The sequence below is a fragment of the Trichosurus vulpecula genome, chromosome 4, assembly GCF_011100635.1.
Source record: "Trichosurus vulpecula isolate mTriVul1 chromosome 4, mTriVul1.pri, whole genome shotgun sequence".
Classification (NCBI taxonomy): Eukaryota; Metazoa; Chordata; class Mammalia; order Diprotodontia; family Phalangeridae; genus Trichosurus; species Trichosurus vulpecula.
In genome coordinates, this window is record NC_050576.1 from 424,245,934 (window position 1) to 424,252,818 (window position 6,885).

At 39.7% G+C, this 6,885-nt stretch overlaps 1 pseudogene; it reads right to left on the reverse strand.

Annotated features, from left to right (window-relative positions):
- Nucleotides 1-307: 307 nt before the first annotated feature.
- LOC118847368 lies at nt 308-1,190 on the reverse strand (annotated as a pseudogene).
- Nucleotides 1,191-6,885: the final 5,695 nt, after the last annotated feature.

The following is a 6,885-nucleotide window of genomic DNA, read 5'->3' on the forward strand; positions in this document are numbered from 1 at the left end:
ACTGTGATCTTCGGAAGGGCGAGGATCATATCTTATCTACGTTTTTTATCTCCCTCAACATCTGTCGCAATCCATAGCTCCTAAATAAAATGTGGTTGTTACCTCCATTACACATATGAGAAAACTGAGGCCCGGAATGGTTAAGTGCTTTGGCCTCCTCTGACTCTAAACCTAGTGTTCTTTTTAAAAGAAAAGTCCTTTATTTTGTAGTCTGGCTGTAGGTATGAATGTACACAATAAACTAGTGACACTACTGCAGTCTCTTAATTACTAAGAGTTCCCAGTATCTTAAATGACAGCAAATAATTTAATCTAAACTCATATCTTCTTCTCCTTTGTCTTTCTTGTCCTTTGCATCTGTTTCCTTTTGGTCTGACTTGGCATTGTTCTTCATGGCTTTGGCAAATGCTTCGACATCGCCCTTATTTGCTGCATCTATAGCTTCAGTTGGTAAACCAAACTGAATCATAAGTGGGCCAAGCTGTACTGAACATACTTAATGCCTGCTGAAACTGAGGAGAGATCAGTGTGTTCTGAATCTCTTCTGCACTTTGTGGAAGAGATTCTCCAGAAGGAAGGTAAGGCAGCAACTGCTCTTGGACTTCAGCATTGGCCAGAATAGGAGCCATGATCTCTGGAGTATGTACACTGGCCAAGTCAACGTCCTGCCCCAGATGGCACATTCATAGCAGCTAAAATGTTCTGAAGGTCACTCAGTTGAATGGGCTGGGTTGGGCTTGTTGCTGTGCTGGTTCCATTACCTGAACTCGGTGAAGGGCTTGGACTAGTTGCAGAGGCAATTGATTGAGCACTAGGTGCTGGTGTAGCAGGAGTGGAAGAAGAGGTGGAAGATGGGGTTACAGAAGCTGACTGGCTCTGGGAGCTTGGTGAAGAGCTGCTCATTGGAGGCCCTCCATTCCCCAGTAAGCTAGCCAGACAAGGACCTGTTGGTGCACCAAGCCCTCCAAGTCCTCCCAAGCCAGTTGGTCCAATAAGTTGCATGAGTTGGTTATTAATTGTGTTACCCAGAAGGCTCTGCAAACCACCTTCACCTCCAAGTGCTAAAAGTTCATAGGCTCCACTTCCCCTCCTGGCATAGGTGGATTATTCAAATATTCATTTACTTTCCTGAAATGTTCTTTACCCCCCAGTGTTCTTTCTACTACACACAGCTTGACAAGAAATGGCATAAAGATATTTGTAACTAGATCATTATCTTTAGAATAAGACTGTTGACTTGAGAGGGATCAATTAACTTCACCCACTTAAACAGAACCATGTACACCTAGCTATATATTGCCGAATCAGTATGAGAGGAAAGGAGAATTAATTCTTTCTCTCTTGCATTTCACATCTAAGAGCCATGATTATAATATGCCTTACACAAACATAGCAGACACTCAATTAAATCTGTTAGAATGAATTGAAGATCTCATCTGAATGAAGTATATCTCTTCCTCAGCCTTAATATATAGAATTCAGCAACTCTGTTGATCATACAAAGTAGCCATTGTCAATCATTATTGGGTTGGGCAAATTCCCATAGTGTCCATCTGCCAAGCAGAGTGTTCAAGAGCCCCAGAGCATTGTTTGTACTTCTCTAATACATCTACAAAATTCTCTTATGATTATTTGTGAACATCTAGGGCTTAGCACAGTGCCTGGCACTTAGTAGATATGTAATAAATTTTTATTGAATGAATGAATCCTCTACTCAACTGTAAACTCATAAAGATAGCACCAATTTATCTCTTTATCTACCCCAGTATTTTTTCATGTAGTACTGCTTAAGCGTTTCTTGAATTGATGGACTTGGATTGACCTTCCCCAACTTAAAACCTGCAAGTTGCCACTTAACACAGCCATAAGAAGTGATTTAGAGCCTTCTGGGACAAGCTCCAGAAAACTTGTCTAGAGAAGGTGACATGAATGAAAACTCAAGTCAACTTTTAAAAATAAATTCAGTTGGAGGAGTGGAAAGACCCCATATACTAGACCCTGTGTAGGGGAGACTAGGACTTTGGGACAGTGGTTTCCATGGCAAAAACCCTGCATGCTTCAAGGCCACTGCAGGGAGAGGTCACAGCTGAGGAGGTCAATGGAGAAGAGTTCAACTGTTTTGCTTGTTACTCTTGCTCACCAGGGGCTAGGCTGAGTTGTTTCAACACTGTTGTAAGAGTATAAGCGTTGCCAGTGATGTCTAAATTTCAATGCCCTATGGCAAAAGTCTAATGGACCTGCTCAAGTTATGGTTCTGCCATATAGACAGACCATTATGCCATAGAAAGAGGGAGAAAAGAATGGAGACAGGCAGAAAGGTGGGGGAGGGAGGAAGAGAAGGAAAGTACAAGAGAGAGAGAGCGAAGGGGGAAGGAAACAAAGAGAGAAGGGGCCAAGAAGGGAGGAGAGAGGGACTGAGACAGGGGAGGGAAAGAAGCCATTTGCAGCTAAATCTGAACCTGAACATCTCATCATTCACTCCCTTTGTAATGTATATTAATCCTTTGATTAAAATGGAAAAAAATAATGCAGTCAAACCCACTTAATATGAACTTATTTAATAGAAAATCTGCTTAATGGATTTTTCCTCTCAGTCTCCAAACCATTTGGCAAAATTACAGAACAGGCACAACTGAAATAGCCAAATACTCACTGACATCAAAGCACCTTCACAATGATTATGGAGAGGAAACTATTGTTCCCTTGCATTAAAATACTTAATATCTGGTATCATATCCTGCAAAGACAAATGCTCTTTTTTCCCCCAATTAACCATTCTTTGTCATTTCCATATTTCTGGTTCAGAAGCACAGGCTACATACAACGGTGGAATATAGACAACTGTCTCAAATTAAAGGACTGCAAGATTGCCTTCACTTTGGATGATGTCATTTTCCACTTTTACTTTTGGAAGAAGACCTGATTTACATTACTATACCAGATGGAGTCTAACAACATTTTAATCATGTTTTCCAGCAGTTCTTAATATCTATTAGGCCAGCCTTGCAAATGTTTCGAGAACTAAGCATGCCTGATAAAATGTGAATATCTTCCATCGATCTCATCTATATATAAGAGGCTTTTTCATACCTCTTAACTTCCTACCTCTCAAAACTAGGAAGGGTCTTTAGGAGGGGGAAAAATGATTACCCCTTACCAATCTTCCTTAAGCCTGTTAGCACATTTTAATTTGATCAGGCAAAAAAAAAATCTATTTTTCACTATGCAGTGGCCAAATGACAATTCCCATGTATAGTCTTGGTCAGTTTTGAACATACACCTTACCCAGAATGTCTATTTAAATGGCCAAATATATACTACTCTTCAGGGTTCTGTGTTCTAATTTCCATAGCTACCTGCCTGTCATGTATCCCTATTGATTTATTTGTTTATTTATTAAATAAACAGTTATTGGGTGCTTACTATGACCACTGTGCTAGGGCTTAGAGTGATACAAAGATGAATAAGACACCATTCTTGGCCTCAAGGAGGCCAATCTAACAAGAGAGATAAGATGTGTATGCAAATAACTTATAAGACAAGATGGGATAAGCTCCATGTATGTAGTACTGAGTATTATAGAAATTACAAAAAGGGAGAGATTTCTCACTGAAGCGATCAAGAATTTTTTTTTTGTTTGCTCAGAGGAGGTAGTATTTGAGTTGATCTTTAAAAAAAATTTATTTTATTTTTAATATGGAATAAAACAAGCATTTCTATAACATCGTATAATAACAAATATGAGTGCACATGAAGCTATAAATCTCTTATGTACAGTTTGCTGTTCCTTCTAAATATATAATAAAGTTAAAATGTAACTTTCTATTTTTTTTTTAGTTGATCTTTAAGTGACAGGTAGTATTTACAGAGGCAGGTGAATGGTTTTCCTAGTGAAGGGAATATACTGAGGAAAACATGAAGTGTAGTCAGACAATAAGGAGTAGTTTGATTTGTCTGAGGTATATAGCTCTTTTAGAGGAATGAGGGGAGATACTATTTAAAAAAAATAACTTGAGACAGACTACAGAAGACTTTGAATGTTAGGATAGGAGATTTGGATTTTGTTCAACAGATCATGGAAAAGAGGCCAAAAAAAAGAAGTTGGGTTTTGGGGTTTTTTTGTACAACAGAGTAACATGATCAGAAGTGTGAGTTGTTAGGAAGGTTAGTCTGGAAGCATTTTGTAGAATGAGTTGGAGATGGGAAGACTGTCAGGAGGCTACTGCAATAATCCAAGAATAAAACGATAAAAGCTTAAGCAGAGTGGTGTCAGTGGGATTCAAAAATAAGGAACAGATTCAAGAGATATTGTAGAAGGAAAATCTACAAATGATTTGGATTGAGAGGGTGAGGGGAGTAAGAGAAAGGGTTTAAAAATGACTCCTTTCAATCTTATATGAGTTGAAAGATATTATTAACAGAAAAAGGGGAATTTCAAAAGAGTCTGGTGGGAGTAAAATGATGTATTCTATTTTACACATGTTGAATTTGAGGCACCAGAGAGACATTAGGTAGGGGTGTCCAGTTGGAAATATGAAACTGTAGATGGAGAGGTCAGAACTAGAAGTATATATTTGGGTAATTTTTGCATAGCAGTGATAGTCAAAGGTGTGGGAAAGAAGAATGAGATCACCAGGGGACAAAATGTAGAGAAAGAAAAGGAAACTGGGACCAGATCTTTGGAAAATGCCCACATTTATTAGATGGAGTGTGGCGCGGGGGGACAATAGGAGGAGACAGAGAAGGGTCTTCTTCTCTCCAGCTCATACAGTCACCACCTACCATATTTCCCCATGTATAAGACATGCCCCTTTCCAAAAAATTTGGGATCTAAAAATTGGATGGGTCTTATACAGTAGCTGTGGATTTTTTTGCTTGCATTTCCCGCTTTTTCGCACTTTGTGCTCATTGTTTCGCATTTGTTACCAGCATATTAGGTTACATTTTGCCATGTTCTGCCCAGAAATGGCTCAGAAAAGATTTTTGTACAGTGCTGAATTCAAGTTAAAAGTGATCCAGTTTGCAAAAGTGAATGGAAATCATGCTGCTGAAAATGAGTTTGGTCCTCCTCCAACTGAGAAAACAATCCGAGACTGGCTACAGGAAGAAGAAACCCTACTGAAAATGCCATGGCAGTAGAAGGCCAGGAGAGGCAAGTCAGCAAAATGGCCTGATTTAGAGAGGGAATTGAAGATACGGATTGAAGAGCAAAGGGCAATTGGAATTCCTGTGTCCACAAAGGTGGTTCAGCATGAGGCAAGAAGAATTGCTGATGAAAAAGAAGTTACTGATTTCAAAGGAGGACACAATCCGCGCTTCAAGTTCATGAAACAGAATGGACTAAGCATGCGTACACATACCAGACTTGCCCAAAAAGATGCCTGAAAGCTATGAGCAGATGAATAAAACTTGAATTCAATAACTTTATGTAATTACATTTTTTTCAAATTTTGGGCCCCAAAATTAAGGTGCGTCTTATACATAGGAAAATACAGAAGTTCAGGTCTTTATTACCTCTCTCCTGAACTATTATAATAATTTACAAATTGGTTTCCCTGCCTCTAGTCTCTCTCATTCCAATTCATCCTCTACAAAACAGTTAAAGTGATATTCCAAAAACACAGGTGTGACCATATCATTCCCGGCTCAGGAAGCTCCCTTTATCCACTCCCTATTTCCTCTGGGATAAAATACACCCTTTGCTTTTGGGCTTTCAAAACCTTTCACAATTTGATTCCAGACTATTTTTCCAGGCTTAATATATGTTACTGTTTTTTATGAACTTGATATTCTAGCCAAACTGGCCTGATTAATGGTAATTAATTCCATTTCCTGCCACTTTCCTTGCACTGTCTGTCCCTTGTGCCTAAAATGCACTCCCTACCCAAGTCAAGTAAAGTCAACAAGCATTTATTAAGCACCTATTATATGCCAGGCAATGTGCCTAACTGTGGAGGTTCAAAGGCAAAAACTTTCTGCTCAAGAAACTCACAATCTATTTTAAGAAGACAACTTTCAAACAACTATATACAAACAAAACATACACAAGATAAATTGGAGATGTCTCAGAGAGGAGATGCTAATATCAAAAAGACCAGGGAAGCAGAAATAAGGAGGGAGAGAATTCCAGCTATGAAGGACCACCAATGAAAATGGACAAAGTGAAGAATCGGAGAGTCTTGTCCTGACAGAAAGTATATCAATGTCATTGGATTTTTAAGTGTGTGGAAAGGATGATGCATAGGAAGACTGGAAAGGTAGGAAGGGCCCAGGTAATAAAGGACTTTAAAAGGTAAGCAGGATTTTACATCTGATCTTGGAAGTATCTCTGGATCTATCAAATAAAGGAGTGATACGTTCAGATCTGTGCTTTAGGAAGACCGCTTTGATAGCTGAGTGAGAGTGGACTAGAATGGGGAGAGGCTTGAGTTAGAAAAGACAACCGCAATGCTACTGCAATAACCTAGGTGTGAGATGATGAGGGCTGGCATGAAGGTGGTGGCAGCATCATAGGAAAGAAGGTGTATCTACACCAGAGATGGTGTGAAGGTGGAATGACTCAGCAGCTAAGTAGGTATGAGATAGAAGAAGGAATGCTTGAGAATAACACCTAGGGTGCAAGCTTTCATGACTGGGAGGATAGTAATGTCCTGGACCAGGGTGGGGAGCATGCAGCCTCGAGGCTACATGTAGCCTTCTAGGTCCTTGGGTACGGCCTTTTGACTGAATCTAAGTTTTGTAGAACAAATCCTTTTATTAAGGGGATTTGTTCTGTACAGTTTGGATTCAGTCAAAGGGCTGCATTTGAGGACCTACAAGGTCACATGTGGCCTCGAGGCAGCAGGCTCCCCACCCTTGCCCTGGACAGTAATAAGGAAGCTAGGA